Below are 15,520 nucleotides of genomic sequence, written 5' to 3'. Positions count from 1 at the left end.
CCTATACCAGTTTGTTTGGCGCTTCAGTAAAGTAAAAGTCTCATTTCAGGCTCCTGAACATGGCTATAATCTTTTTGTGCCGTGCACGTGCAACATTCTAGGCACTCTAGTATTGATTGTGGCTGCCACGTGTGTGTCTCTGGCCGATTACCGGGACATAAGAGGTTGCCTGTCCACTAGAGGGCGCGTTTGCAGCGGCGGTCTTACAAGGGAACGTCCCCATCGCACTCCCCTCAGATTTAGTTATAAGTTGGCACAGTGGCTAGGCCTTGAAAAACTGAACACACATCAATCGAGAAAACAGGAAGAAGTTGTGTCGAACTATGAAAAAAATAAGCAAAATATACAAACTGCGGTGTCCATGTGCAAGATAGGTAGTAGCATCAAGGAGAATGAGAGCCCAGGAGCGCCGTGGTCCCGTGGTTAGCGTAAGCAGCTGCGGAACGAGAAGACCTAGGTTCAAGTTTTCCCTCGAGTGAAAAGTTGACTTCTCTGTTCACTGTAATAAGTTTAGTGTCTGTGTTTTGCGACCGCACCGCAAAACCGTGCGATTAGTAGACGAAATGACGTGCCTCTCCAATGGGAACCGAAAACATCTGATCACAAAGGTCATAGGTCAACCGATTCCTCCACAGGAAAACACGTCTAATATATTCTATACGACACTGGTGACGGCATGTGCGTCACATGACAGGAATATGTTGTCGACCCACCTAACTTTTACACTTGGCGAATGGATAAAAAGATTCTTCTACCTTGCCCGATTTAGGTTTTCTTGTGGATGTGATAATCACTCCCAAAAAAGTGATGAAAACATAAGAGTTTGTCACATAAACTGCAACAAATGAATGCAACAGTTTCACAGTCGCACAATTTTCCCTGTGCTCCGTGAAAACATATGTTTTTAACGTCTTCAAATTTTTCCGTCTGTAGACCGTCAAATCCTGCATACGTCCAAACAAATCTGAAGATGTCCTGGAATTTTGGAGAGCGAAGTTGAGTATGTGTGAGTGCCTGAACTTTGATAATTGTCTGAAAATAAAAAATTAAATTTTTCACTTCAGGGAAGACTTGAACCAAGGACGCTAACCACGGGACCACGGCGCTCCTCAGTTCACATTGTCCTAGATGTTGCGTATCTTCCTCATGGACTACTCAGTTTGTATATTTTGCTTATTTTTTTCATAGTTCCACACAACTTCTTACTGTTTTCTCGATTGATCTGTGTTCAGTTTTTCAAGGTCTATCCACTGTGCCAACTTATAACTAAATCTGAGGGGGGTGCGATGGGGAGGTTCCCATGTTAGATATAATGGCCAATGGGGAAATGACTAGGTGGCAGCAGAGTGGGGAAATGGAAACGCGAGTTTACCGAAGATGTGTAAGCGCTGTGCTGGGCCGAACATAGCCAGAAGGCGGCAGCCTCGCCTGTGGAGTGTTACTGGCACTGTCACACCTGATGGAGTTTAATTGTCGGTTACTCGACCGCCGGAATAAGCGAGCCTGCTTGGAATAACCATTGCATGCCCATATAATGGAGTACCCCCCCCCCCCCCCCATGAACCACGGACCTTGCCGTTGGTGGGGAGGCTTGCGTGCCTCAGCGATACAGATGGCAGTACCGTAGGCGCAACCACAACGGAGGGGTATCTGTTGAGAGGCAAGACAAACATGTGCTTCCTGAAGAGGGGCAGCAGCCTTTTCAGTATTTGCAGGGGCAACAGTCTGGATGATTGACTGATCTGGCCTTGTAACATTAACCAAAACGGCCTTGCTGTGCTGGTACTGCGAACGGCTGAAAGCAAGGGGAAACTACAGCCGTAATTTTTCCCGAGGGCATGCAGCTTTACCGTATGTACAAGTTTATATGCCAACTAGCTCTGCAGATGATGGAGAAATAGATGAAATGTATGACGGGATAAAAGAAATTATTCAGGTAGTGAAGGAAGATGAAAATTTAATAGTCATGGGCGACTGGAAATCGTCAGTAGGAAAAGGGAGAGAAGGAAACATAGTAGGTGAATATGGATTGGGGGGAAGAAATGAAAGAGGAAGCCGCCTTGTAGAATTTTGCACAGAGCATAACTTAATCATAGCTAACACTTTGTTCAAGAATCATAAAAGAAGGTTGTATACCTGGAAGAATCCTGGAGATACTAAAAGGTATAAGATAGATTATATAATGGTAAGACATAGATTTAGGAACCAGGTTTTAAATGGTAAGACATTTCCAGGGGCAGATGTGGATTCTGACTACAATCTATTGGTTATGAACTGCAGATGGAAACTGAAGAAACTGCAAAAAGGTGGGAATTTAAGGATATGGGACCTGGATAAACTGAAAGAACCAGAGGTTGTAGAGAGTTTCAGGGAGAGCATAAGGGAACAATTGACAGGAATGGGGGAAAGAAATACAGTAGAAGAGGAATGGGTAGCTCTGAGGGATGAAGTAGTGAAGGCAGCAGACGATCAAGTAGGTAAAAAGGCGAGGGCTAATAGAAATCCTTGGGTAACAGAAGAAATATTGAATTTAATTGATGAAAGGAGAAAATATAAAAATGCAGTAAATGAAGCAGGCAAAAAGGAATACAAACGTCTCAAAAATGATATCGACAGGAAGTGCAAAATGGCTAAGCAGGGATGGTCCTAAGGATGTAGAGGCTTGTCTCACTAGGGGTAAGATAGACACTGCCTACAGGAAAATTAAAGAGACCTTTGGAGAGAAGAGAACCATTTGTATGAAAATCAAGAGCTCAGATGGCAACCCAGTTCTAAGCAAAGAAAGGAAGGCAGAAAGGTGGAAGGAGTATATAGAGGGTCCGTACAAGGGCGATGTACTTGAGCACAATATTATGGAAATGGAGGAGGATGTAGATGAAGACGAAATGGGAGATAAGATACTGCGTGAAGAGTTTGACAGAGCAGTGAAAGACCTGAGTCGAAACAAGGCCCCGGGAGTAGACAACATTCCATTAGAACTACTTATGACCTTGGGAGAGCCAGTAATGACAAAACTCTACCATCTGGTGAGCAAGATGTATGAGACAGGCGAAATACCCTCAGACTTCAAGAAGAATATAATAATTCCAATCCCAAAGAAAGCTGGTGTTGACAGATGTGAAAATTACTGAACTATCAGTTTAATAAGTCACAGCTGCAAAATACTAACGCGAATTCTTTACAGACGAATGGAAAAACTGGTAGAACCGGACCTCGGGGAAGATCAGTTTGGATTCCGTTGAAATGTTGGAACACGTGAGGCAATACTAACCTTACGACTTATCTTAGAAGAAAGATTAAGAAAAGGCAAACCTACGTTTCTAGCATTTGTAGACTTAGAGAAAGCTTTTGACAATGTTAACTGGAATACTCTCTTTCAAATTCTGAAGGTGGCAGAGGTAAAATATAGGGAGCGAAAGGCTATTTACAATTTGTACAGAAACCAGATGGCAGTTATAAGAGTCGAGGGGCATGAAAGGGAAGCAGTGGTTGGGAAAGGTGTGAGATAGGGTTGTAGCCTCTCCCCGATGTTCTTTAATCTGTATATTGAGCAAGCAGTAAAGGAAACAAAAGAAAAATTCGGAGTAGGTATTAAAATTCATGGAGAAGAAGTAAAAACTTTGAGGTTTGCCGATGACATTGTAATTCTGTCAGAGACAGCAAAGGACTTGGAAGAGCAGTTGAACGGAATGGACAGTGTCTTGAAAGGAGGATATAAGATGAACATCAAAAAAAGCAAAACGAGGATAATGGAATGTTGTCAAATTAAATGGGGTGATGCTGAGGGAATTAGATTGGGAAATGAGACACTTAAAGTAGTAATGGAGTTATGCTATTTGGGGAGTGAAATAACTGATGATGGTCGAAGTAGAGAGGATATAAAATGTAGACTGGCAATGGCAAGGAAAGCGTTTCTGAAGAAGAGAAATTTGTTAACATCGAGTATAGATTTAAGTGTCAGGAAGTCGTTTCTGAAAGTATTTGTATGGCGTGTAGCCATGTATGGAAGTGAAACATGGACGATAACTATTAAGGACAAGAAGCGGATAGAAGCTTTCGAAATGTGGTGCTACAGAAGAATGCTGAAGATAAGGTGGGTAGATCACGTAACTAATGAGGAGGTATTGAATAGGATTGGGGAGAAGAGAAGTTTGTGGCACAACTTGACTAGAAGAAGGGATCGGTTGGTAGGACATGTTTTGAGGCATCAAGGGATCACAAATTTAGCATTGGAGGGCAGCGTGGAGCGTAAAAATCGTAGAGGGAGACCAAGAGATGAATACACTAAGCAGATTCAGAAGGTTGTAGGTTGCAGTAGGTACTGGGAGATGAAGAAGCTTGCACAGGATAGAGTAGCATGGAGAGCTGCATCAAACCAGTCTCAGGACTGAAGACCACAACAACAACAACAATAATGGAGTATGTGGGAGAACAATTGAAACTGCAGTAATTTTGGTCTTACTGATGCATGAGCCACTGCATCCTCGTTTTTCCGATCTAGCTGATATTTGTGGTCATTCCCCCTATTCGCTACCGTGAGTAAAAGCCTCCTGTTCGTGTTTTGCTACTGGTCTATGTCTAGCTGTTTTTCTGGCCACTTATTCCTGATTTGTGTCGAACATGTGCTTGATTTTTATTTCGTTGTCTACTCCTCATGTTACTGAGCAGTGGGTCTGGGTTATTTCTGTACACAAGCTGTGCTATCTGTCAAGTCGTTCTGAAAGTCAACTTCCTGGCGTATTACTTATACGGCACTCGCCAGTTTTCTTTAACTCATTGGTGTCTTTTTTTTTTAAATTAATATTGTGTTTAGCGCACCTGCTGTTAAGATTTACTATAAACTGCCTGAGTGGCATATTACCTATTCAGTGCTCGCCAGCCTTCTTTATTTCATTGGGGGCTCTGGTACTTTATTACTCGTAGAACAGTGTTATCGCTTTCAGTGCTTACCAAATCGATTTAATTCATTCAGGTGTTCTTTTTGAAATGGTTTTCTGCACTAGAGTTTTACATTTTATTAGATTAGTGTTTAATTATGCTTATATGTTTATGTTATAGGGAACATTGGCCATTATTTAATGACAAACCCTGAAAGGGTCTCTGTTGCATGCTTTGGTTGCTCTTCTGGCATTCACTAAATTAATTAGTACATTCCTCATACGTCTGTGGAAATTGTGTTTGTTTTGGTCAGGTGGCCTGCTGATTATGATAGTCCGCGTTACGTGTCATGTGCTGCTTTCCGAACTGGTGGCCCCTATAATAATCATCCTGTGATTCATTTATTTGCCATTTCGGCCCACAGGGCTTAACTGATTTCGTCTGTATATTTATTCAGCTATTGCCGTTGTTCGCCTTCCTGATAGCCTGAAATTAAGCGTTTGTCTTGCTTTGGAGTTTTGTACTTTAGTTATTTATGGTTTAGTGCAATTGATTTCCTCTAAATTTCGCTTGAAATCTAGACAGTACCGTGTAGTGACGGCCTTTAATATATGTTTAACTTGATGTTTTGGTAGCTAATTGCGCTTTAAAACCCTCTGTGTTTAAACTTAAGAACCATGAAAACAGTTAATAATTTCACATATTTCATCTGAATCCGGAAGCATTTCCAGCAATTGTAAAGAATGTTGCATGGCCGCCGGCCATTAATTCAGTTACCCTGTATCTGTTGTGAATGCTGTTAATGATCTTTACAGTGAAATTTTGTTGGCTTTAGATAGGCCAATGTTGCCTTAAAATGGTCTTCATGGCCCAGGTATTGTGTTCCTAAATGGAAACTGTATGTCAGTTTGTACTGTTTGAAATGGCTTCGCTGTAGTTGATATTTGTCACTGAATCTTAAGCCGTATGTGCAGTTGCTAATTACAGTCATATGCTTGATAAATTGCTGTTTTTGAATTGTCTGTTAACGAGCAACGCCTTACGGCAATTAATAATTTGCTTTCAACTTCTTAGTACTTGAATTATTTTGATAATTCGTTTAGTCACCCAACGTGGGACGATCTTTGTTGTTTTGTTTGGTTATCATCAAAAAAAATGGCTCTGAGCACTATGGGACTCAACATCTTAGGTCATAAGTCCCCTAGAACTTAGAACTACTTAAACCTAACTAACCTAAGGACATCACACACACCCATGCCCGAGGCAGGATTCGAACCTGCGACCGTAGCAGTCCCGCGGTTCCGGACTGCAGCGCCAGAACCGCTAGACCACCGCGGCCGGCGGTTATCATCCTCCTCCCAGGCATTTCAAGGCTTCTATTTAATAGTGTGTTTACAATTTATCTTTTCTGATAATAAACTGCTGTTCCCTTATTGTGTGGTCCCTGTACCTTTTCACTCCCCAACCATCTTTCTACCACTTCACTTTTCTCTTCATAACCCCGATTTCACTATCATACCCCACATACAAATGTACTCGAAAAAACTAATCTCTATGATTAGGCTCACAGTACCAAGCGATGCCAACTGCGACAATTGATCCTCTTGCATATAGCTTCATTCGGATGGGGTATGGAGGGGTGTGCGATCAGCAGACATCTCTCCCGGTCGTTCTGGTTTTTCCACACCTTTGAACTGCCACTTCTCATTTAAGTATCTTCGAGTTGTCATCACGACGCTGAGTGGACATTGTCTTCCTACCTCCCTGGCAGTATCGGTAAAAGAAATGGCGCCTTCCGCTGACCACTCAGCTACGGAGGTAGACACAGCATATATATATAGGGTGAGTCACCTAACATTACCGCTGGATATATTTCGTAAACCACATCAAATACTGACGAATCGATTCCACAGACCGAACGTGAGGAGAGGGGCTAGTGTAATTGGTTAATACAAACCATACAAAAATTCACGGAAGTATGTTTTTTTAACACAAACCTACGTTTTTTTTTTAATCGAACCCCGTTAGTTTTGCTAGCACATCTGAACATATAAACAAATACGTAATCAGAGCCGTTTGTTGCATTGTAAAATGTTAATTACATCCGGAGATATTGTAACCTAAAGTTGACGCTTGAGTACCACTCCTCCGCTGTTCGATCGTGTGTATCGGAGAGCACCGAATTACATAGGGATCCAAAGGGAACGGTGATGGACTTAGGTACAGAAGAGACTGGAAAAGCACATTACGTCCACATGCTAACACCTTTTTATTGGTCTTTTTCACTGACGCACATGTACATTACCATGAGGGGTGAGGTACACGTACACACGTGGTTTCCGTTTTCAATTACGGAGTGGAATAGAGTGTGTCCCGACATGTCAGGCCAATAGATGTTCAATGTGGTGGTCATCATTTGCTGCACACAATTGCAATCTCTGGCGTAATGAATGTCGTACACGCCGCAGTACATCTGGTGTAATGTCGCCGCCGGCTGCCACAATACGTTGTTTCATATCCTCTGGGGTTGTAGGCACATCACGGTACACATTCTCCTTTAACGTACCCCACAGAAAGAAGTCCAGTGGTGTAAGATCAGGAGAACGGGCTGGGCAATTTATGCGTCCTCCACGTCCTATGAAACAGCCGTCGAACATCCTGTCAAGGGTCAGCCTAGTGTTAATTGCGGACTGTGCAGGTGCACCATCATGCTGATACCACATACGTCGACGCGTTTCCGGTGGGACACTTTCGAGCAACGTTGGCAGATCATTCTGTAGAAACGCGATGTATGTTGCAGCTGTTTGGGCTCCTGCAATGAAGTGAGGACCAATGAGGTGGTCGCCAATGATTCCGCACCATACATTTACAGTCCACGGTCGCTGTCGCTCTACGTGTCTGAGCCAGCGAGGATTGTCCACGGACCAGTAATGCATGTTCCGTAGATTCACTGCCCCGTGGTTTGTGAAACCCGCTTCATCGGTAAACAGGTAAAACTGCAACGCATTCTCTGTTAATGCCCATTGACAGAATTGCACTCGATGGTTAAAGTCATCACCATGTCACTGCTGATGTAGCGACACATGAAACGGGTGAAAGCGGTGACGATGCAGTATGCGCATGACACTACTTTGACTCCGTCCACCGGCTCTCGCAATGTCCCGTGTGCTCATGTGTGGGTTCATGGCAACAGCAGCTAGCACACCAACTGCTCCCGCTTCTCCTGTGACGGGCCTGTTACGGACCCGTTTGCGTGCTACGACCATACCTGTTGCATACAGTTGGCGGTAGATGTTTTGCAATGTGCGGCACGTTGGATGCTCTCTATCCGGGTACCGTTCTGCATACACCCTGCAGGCTTCAGCTGCATTTCGTCGACACTCGCCATAGATGAGTATCATCTCCGCCTTTTCAGAGTTCGAATACACCATGGTCACAGTTCCTACAACACTACACTATCACAGACGTCTGGTGACACGGTGTACTACAGTTGGTCTGCGTGCGGAGACGAATGCAGAATAACAATAGCAGCAAGCGCTACATTCGGACACTGCGACAGCTAGACCAAACCACAACAGTGCACTACAGCCACACTCGTAAACACGGTCGTCATCGTAAACATGTCCCTGCAGATGCTGCTCGCCGACTGTGGCCCGTATTTGTTATAACACGCAACTGAACGTCGGAGGTTTCAAGCGTCAACTTTAGGTTACAATATCTCCGGATGTAATTAACGTTTTACAATGCAACAAACGCCACTGATTACGTATTTGTTGATATGTTCAGATGTGCTAACAAAACTAACGTGGTTCCATTTAAAAAAACCTAGGTTTGTGTTAAAAAACATACTTCCGTGCATTTTTGTATGGTTTGTATTAACCAATTACACTAGCCCCTCTCCTCACATTCGGTCTGTGGAATCGATTCGTCAGTATTTGATGTGGTTTACGAAATATATCCAGCGGTAACGATAGGTGACTCACCATATATATAGTATGTCCCATGACATACGAGGTGCATTCAAGTTCTAAGGCCTCCGAATTTTTTTCTAATTAACTACTCACCCGAAATCGATGAAACTGGCGTTACTTCTCGACTTAATTGCCCTGCAGACGTACACGTTTTTCACAACGCTGACGCCATGATTCCATGGCAGCGGCGAAGGCTTCTTTAGGTGTCTGTTTTGACCACTGGAAAATCGCTGAGGCAATAGCAGCACGGCTGGTGAATGTGCGGCCACGGAGAGTGTCTTTCATTGTTGGAAAAAGCCAAAAGTCACTAGGAGCCAGGTCAGGTGAGTAGGGAGCATGAGGAATCACTTCAAAGTTGTTATCACAAAGAAACTGTTGCGTAACGTTAGCTCGATGTGCGGGTGCGTTGTCTTGGTGAAACAGCACACGCGCAGCCCTTCCCAGACGTTTTTGTTGCAGTGCAGGAAGGAATTTGTTCTTCAAAACATTTTCGTAGGATGCACCTGTTACCGTAGTGCCCTTTGGAACGCAATGGGTAAGGATTACGCCCTCGCTGTCCCAGAACATGGACACCATCATTTTTTAGCACTGGCGGTTACCCGAAATTTTTTTAGTGGCGGTGAATCTGTGTGCTTCCACTGAGCTGACTGGCGCTTTGTTTCTGGATTGAAAAATGGCATCCACGTCTCATCCATTGTCACAACCGACGAAAAGAAAGTCCCATTCATGCTGTCGTTGCGCGTCAACATTGCTTGGCAACATGCCACACGGGCAGCCATGTGGTCGTCCGTCAGCATTCGTGGCACCCACCTGGATGACACTTTTCGTATTTTCAGGTCGTCATGTAGGATTGCGTGCACAGAACCCACAGAAATGCCAACTCTGGAGGCGATCTGTTCAACAGTCATTTGGCGATCCCCCAAAACAATTCTCTCCACTTTCTCGATCATGTCGTCAGACCGGCTTGTGCGAGCCTGAGGTTGTTTCGGTTTGTTATCACATGATGTTCTGCCTTCATTAAACTGTCGCACCCACGAACACACTTTCGACACATCCATAACTCCATCACCACATGTCTCCTTCAACTGTCGATGAATTTCAATTGGTTTCACACCACGCAATTACAGAAAACGAATGATTGCACGCTGTTCAAGGAAGGAAAACGTTGCCATTTTAAGTATTTAAAACAGTTCTCATTCTCGCCGCTGGCGGTAAAATTCCATCTGCCGTACGGTGCTGCCATCTCTGGGACGTATTGACAATAAACGCGGCCTCGTTTTAAAACAATGCGCATGTTTCTATCTCTTTCCAGTCCGGAGAAAAAAAATCGGAGGCCTTAGAACTTGAATGCACCTCGTACTAACATCGTGGATGCACCATGCAATACATTCCCAATTAGCATGAAGTGCGCTTCACGTCTGGATATGCAAATGTCTAGTTTTTCAGTGCAGCTTAATAAAGAAGCTAGGACAAAGTTTGTTAAATATGCAATCAAGTACTCAGACTGTCGTCACATCGCCGGCCTCTCGGAAATCTATAACTGGATGAAATAAACGATGTGGAGGACCTTTCATTACCTTGTTCAAAGATAACACCATGGGAACCTCGAAGACAGAGCCCAGCCAACGGCGTTGAAAAGTGACGCCTGCTGTCCTTATTGCCAGCTATGTGAACCACAGGTGACATTGTCGTGAACCCAATGGATCATTATCAACAATGTCACATACTCTCACTCAATGGTACATTGTGTAGAGGCCTGGAATTCAGTCCAGGACATCAGCACAAAGTTTGTTGATCAGGAACCTTACACCAGCACCTCTCCTCCCCTCACCAGCCAAACACTGGTGGTGAAGATTTCTTTCTCCGAGGGGATTCGAACTGGCCATCTGGACTGGAGCGGCACCGCGGAGGCGTGTGTTAGCGACCCCGGCTGCGGGTGCGAGATCGTAAAGTAGTGAGCTACTGCTGGAGGAAACTCTAGCTTTTGAACTATAGCTGTACCAATGTTCTCTAGAGAGCACCGTGTTGATTTGACAGTTGTAAAATATTTTGGCCAGTAGATCATTTTCTACAGAGAACAGTTTACTAGTAGGTTTTCTATCGCTTATGACGGGTAATGGTAATGCACTTCTTTGGCCAGGAAATCCATATCGATTCTTTCGATGAGTGTTTCTTAATCATCATTATCTCAAACTTTTGCATTCAATCTGTGATCTCTGTTGATCAAAGTTAAAATTAAGACATCGAAACAGCAAATAATGAAATGAAATTCACTGTTTTGGACTCAAACTAGACGTGCCCATTTTACTTTTAAATTGTTCAACAATAGGCGCTTTAAAATTTATTTGAACTCATTATTACGTTACACATTACACTCTTTAAGATAATGGAGCAGTCTAGCAAACGACTGGTCGCTACCTCTTTTTTATTTCTATATTTATTTTGTTTTACATTTCATTTTTATTGTTAGACTTGCTACAGCTCGCTGACGTAACACCTCTGCAGTGTTACAAATATACTCAAAGTTTTAAAGTCCGACACTCTTAACCTAGGTGGTTGAAATCACCATTTTACCTCTAACTTCGCATTAATAATGTGTAACTGCTACATAATCCGAAACTCCGCTGTCAAAGACCACTGCAAAAACTTACTCTAACAATAAGAAATGTGTAACGCTACCATTATCTGTTCGGTTTTGTTAGGCACCTAGCAGAAATCAGCAGAAGGATGTATGCTTTAGTAGACGCAAATGAAAGACTATGTCAGTTTCTGAAGACAGCTTCAGTCATCATTGCAATAACATGGACAGCTACGATTTATCTTTAATGAATATAGAAAATATTGTGATAGTTTCCGACAACAACTGTGAGAATAAGTCTGAGTTACATATATAGCGTTACCAACCCATGAATCAAGTTAATTTGCAATTATACTATGCTACCGAAAGTCTCCATACACGTATAGACGACAGTGTCTAAAATACCACCAGTGCAGCTAAGATTGTGGCGTCCCTTTTGAGAGGCTAGTCTTCGAGGACGGCTAACTACTGAACTACGATATTCTAAAGGGAAAATTGACATTCATTTGATGTTAAACATGACATGCAGTTGTTGCATTTATGCCAGTTGAACCGACACACAACCGAGATTGTTCTGCGTCTGAAAGACATTTCATAAGGTCTACATGGATCTTTCATAACAACACTCCAGCAAGTATAACCCGTTTTCTTGGAAACACGGTACAAACTGATCTTGTTTTGTAGTTAAGAGTAGCATCCTCTTGATAGTTGTTGTTGTTGTGGTCTTCAGTCCTGAGACTGGTTTGATGCAGCTCTCCATGCTACCCTATCCTGTGCAAGATTCTTCATCTCCCAGTACCTACTGCCACCTATATCCTTCTGAATCTGCTTAGTGTGCTCATCTCTTGGTCTCCCCCTAAGATTTTTACCCTCCACGCTGCCCTCCAATAATAAATAGGCGATCCCTTGATGCCTCAGAACATGCCCTACCAACCGATCCCTTATTCTCATCAAGTTGTGCCACAAACTCCTCTTCTCCCCAGTTCTATTCAGTACCTCCACATTAGTTAGGTGATCTACCCATCTAATCTTCAGCATTCATCTGTAGCACCACATTTCGAAATCTTCTGTTCTCCTCTTGTCCAAACTATTTATCGTCCACGTTTCACTTCCATACATGGCTACACTCCATACAAATACTTTCAGATACGACTTCCTGAGACTTAAATCTATAATCGATGTAAACAAATGTCTCTTCTCCAGAAACGCTTTCCCTGCCATTTGCTAGCCTACATTTTATATCCTCTCCACTTCAACCATCATCAGTTATTTTGCTCCCCAAATAGCAAAACTCTTTTACTACTTTAAGTGTCTCATTTCCTAATCTAATTCCCTCAGCATCACCCGACTTAATTAGACTATATTCCATTATCCTCGTTTTGCTTTTGTTGATGTTCATCTTATATCCTCCATTCAAGACACTGTCCATTCCATTCAACTGCCCTTCCAAGTCCTTTGCTGTCTCTGACAGAATTACAATGTCCTCGGCGAACCGCAAACTTTTTATTTCTTCTCCATGGATTTTAATACCTACTCCGAATTTTTCTTTTGTTTCGTTTACTGCTTGCTCAATATACACATTGAATAACATCGGGGAGAGGCTACAACTCTGTCTCACTGCCTTCCCAAACACTGCTTCCCTTTCATGCCCCGCGACTCTTACAACTGTTATCTGGTTTCTGTACAAATTGTAAATAGCCTTTCGCTCGCTGTATTTTACCCTTGCCACCCTCAGAATTTGAAAGAGAGTGTTGCAGTCAACATTGTCAAAAGCTTTCTCTAAGTCTACAAATCCTAGGAAAGTAGGTTTGACTTTCCTTAATCTTTCTTCTAAGATAAGTCGTAGGGTAAGTATTGCCTCGCGTTTTCCAATATCTCCACGGAATCCTAATTGATCTTGCCCGAAGTCGGCTTCTACTAGTTTTTCCATTCGTCTGTAAAGAATTCGCGCTAGAATTTGCAGCTGTGACTTATTAAACTGATAGTTCGGTAATGTTCACATCTGTCAGCACCTGCCTCCTTTGGGTTTGGAATTATTATATTCTTCTTGAAGTCTGCGGGTATTTCGCCTGTCTCATACATCTTGCTCATCGGATGGTAGAGTTTTGTCAGGACTTGCTCTCTCAAGGCTGTCAGTAGTTCTAATGGAATGTTGTCTGCTTGGGGGCCTTGTTTCGACTCAGGTCTTTCACTGCTCTGTCAAACTCTTCACGCAGTATCGTATCTCCCATTTCATCATCATCTACATCCTCCTCCATTTCCATAATATTGTCCTCAAGTACATTGCCCTTGTACGGACCCTCTATATACTCCTTCAACCTTTCTGCTTTCCCTTCTTTGCTTATAACTGCGTTTCCATCTTAGCTCTTGATATTCATATAAGTGGTTGTCTTTTCTCCAAACGTCTCTGTAATTTTCCTGTAGGCCGTATCTATCTTACTACTTGCGTGGTAAGCCTCTACATCCTTACATTTGTCCTCTAGCCATCCCTGCTTAGCTATTTTGCACTTCTTGTCGATCTCATTTTTGAGACGTTTGTATTCCTTTTTGCCCGCTTCATTTACTGCATTTTTATATTTTCTCCTTTCATCAATTTAATTCAATATTTCTTCTGCTACCTAAGGCTTTCTACTAGGCCTCATCTTTTTACCTACTTGATCCTCTGCTGCCTTTACTACTTCCAACCTCAAAGCTACTTATTCTTCTTCCACTGTATTTCTTTCCCCCATTACTGTCAATTGTTCCCCTATACTCTCCCTGAAACTCTGTACAACCTCTGGTTTAGTCAGTTTATTCAGGTCCCATCTCCTTAAATTCCCACGTTTTTGCAGTTTCTTGAGTTTTAATCTACAGTTCATAATCAAAAGATTGTGGTCAGAGTCCACATCTGCCCCTGGATATGTCTTACAATTTAAAACCTGGTTCCTAAATCTCTGTCTTACCAATATATAATCTATCTGATACCTTCTAGCATCTCTAGGCTTCTTCCATGTATACAACCTTCTTTTATGATTCTTGAACCAAGTGTTATCTATGACTAAGTTATGCTCTGGGCCATATTCTACCAGGCGGCTTCCTCTTTCAATTCTTACCCCCAATCCATATTCACCTACTGTTTCCTTCTCTCCCTTTTCCTACTATCGAATTCCAGTCACCCATTACTATTAATTTTTCGTCTCCCTTCACTACCTGAATAATTTCTTTTATCTCATCATACATTTCATCAATTTCTTCGTCATCTGCAAAGCTTGTTTATATATACACTTGTACTACAGTAGTGGGCGTGGGCTTCGTGTGTATCTTGGCCACAATAATGCATTCACTATGCTGTTTGTAGTAGCTTACCCGCATTCCTATTTTTTTATTCATTAGTAAACCTACTCCTGCATTACCCCTATTTAATTTTGAATTTACAACCCTGTATTTACCTGACCAAATGTCTTGTTCCTCCTGCCACCGAACTTCACTAATTCCCACTATATCTATCTTTAACCTATCCATTTTCCTTTTTAAGTTTTCTAACCTGCGTGCCCGATTAAGGGATCTGACATTCCACGCTCCGATCCGTAGAGCGCCAGTTTTCTTTCTCCTGATAACGACGTCCTCCTGAGTAGTCCCCGCCCGGAGATCCGAATGGGGGACTATTTCATCTCCGGAATATTTTACTCAAGAGGACGCCATCATCGTTTAACCATAGAGTAAAGCTGCATGCTCTCGGGAAAAACTGTGGTTTCAGTTTGCTTTCAGCCGTTCGCAGTACCAGCAAAACAAGGCCGTTTTGGTTAGTGTTACAAGGCCAGATCAGTCAATCATCCAGACTGTTGCCCCTGCAACTACTGAAAAGGCTGCTGCCCCTCTTCAGGAACCACACGTTTGTCTGGCCTCTCAACATATACCCCTCCATTGTGTGTGTGTGTGTATGTGTGTGTGTGTGTGTGTGTGTGTGTGTGTGTGTGCGTGTGTGTGCGAAATGTTATGGGATATATCTGCTAATGTCATCAGTCCCTAAGCTTACACAGTACTTAACCTAAATTATCCTAAGGACGAACACGCACACCCATGCGCGATGGAGGACCCGAACCTGCGCCGGGAT

This window comes from Schistocerca nitens, chromosome 1 (genome assembly GCF_023898315.1).
Source record: "Schistocerca nitens isolate TAMUIC-IGC-003100 chromosome 1, iqSchNite1.1, whole genome shotgun sequence".
NCBI lineage: Eukaryota > Metazoa > Arthropoda > Insecta > Orthoptera > Acrididae > Schistocerca > Schistocerca nitens.
This window is presented reverse-complemented; position numbering follows the sequence as displayed.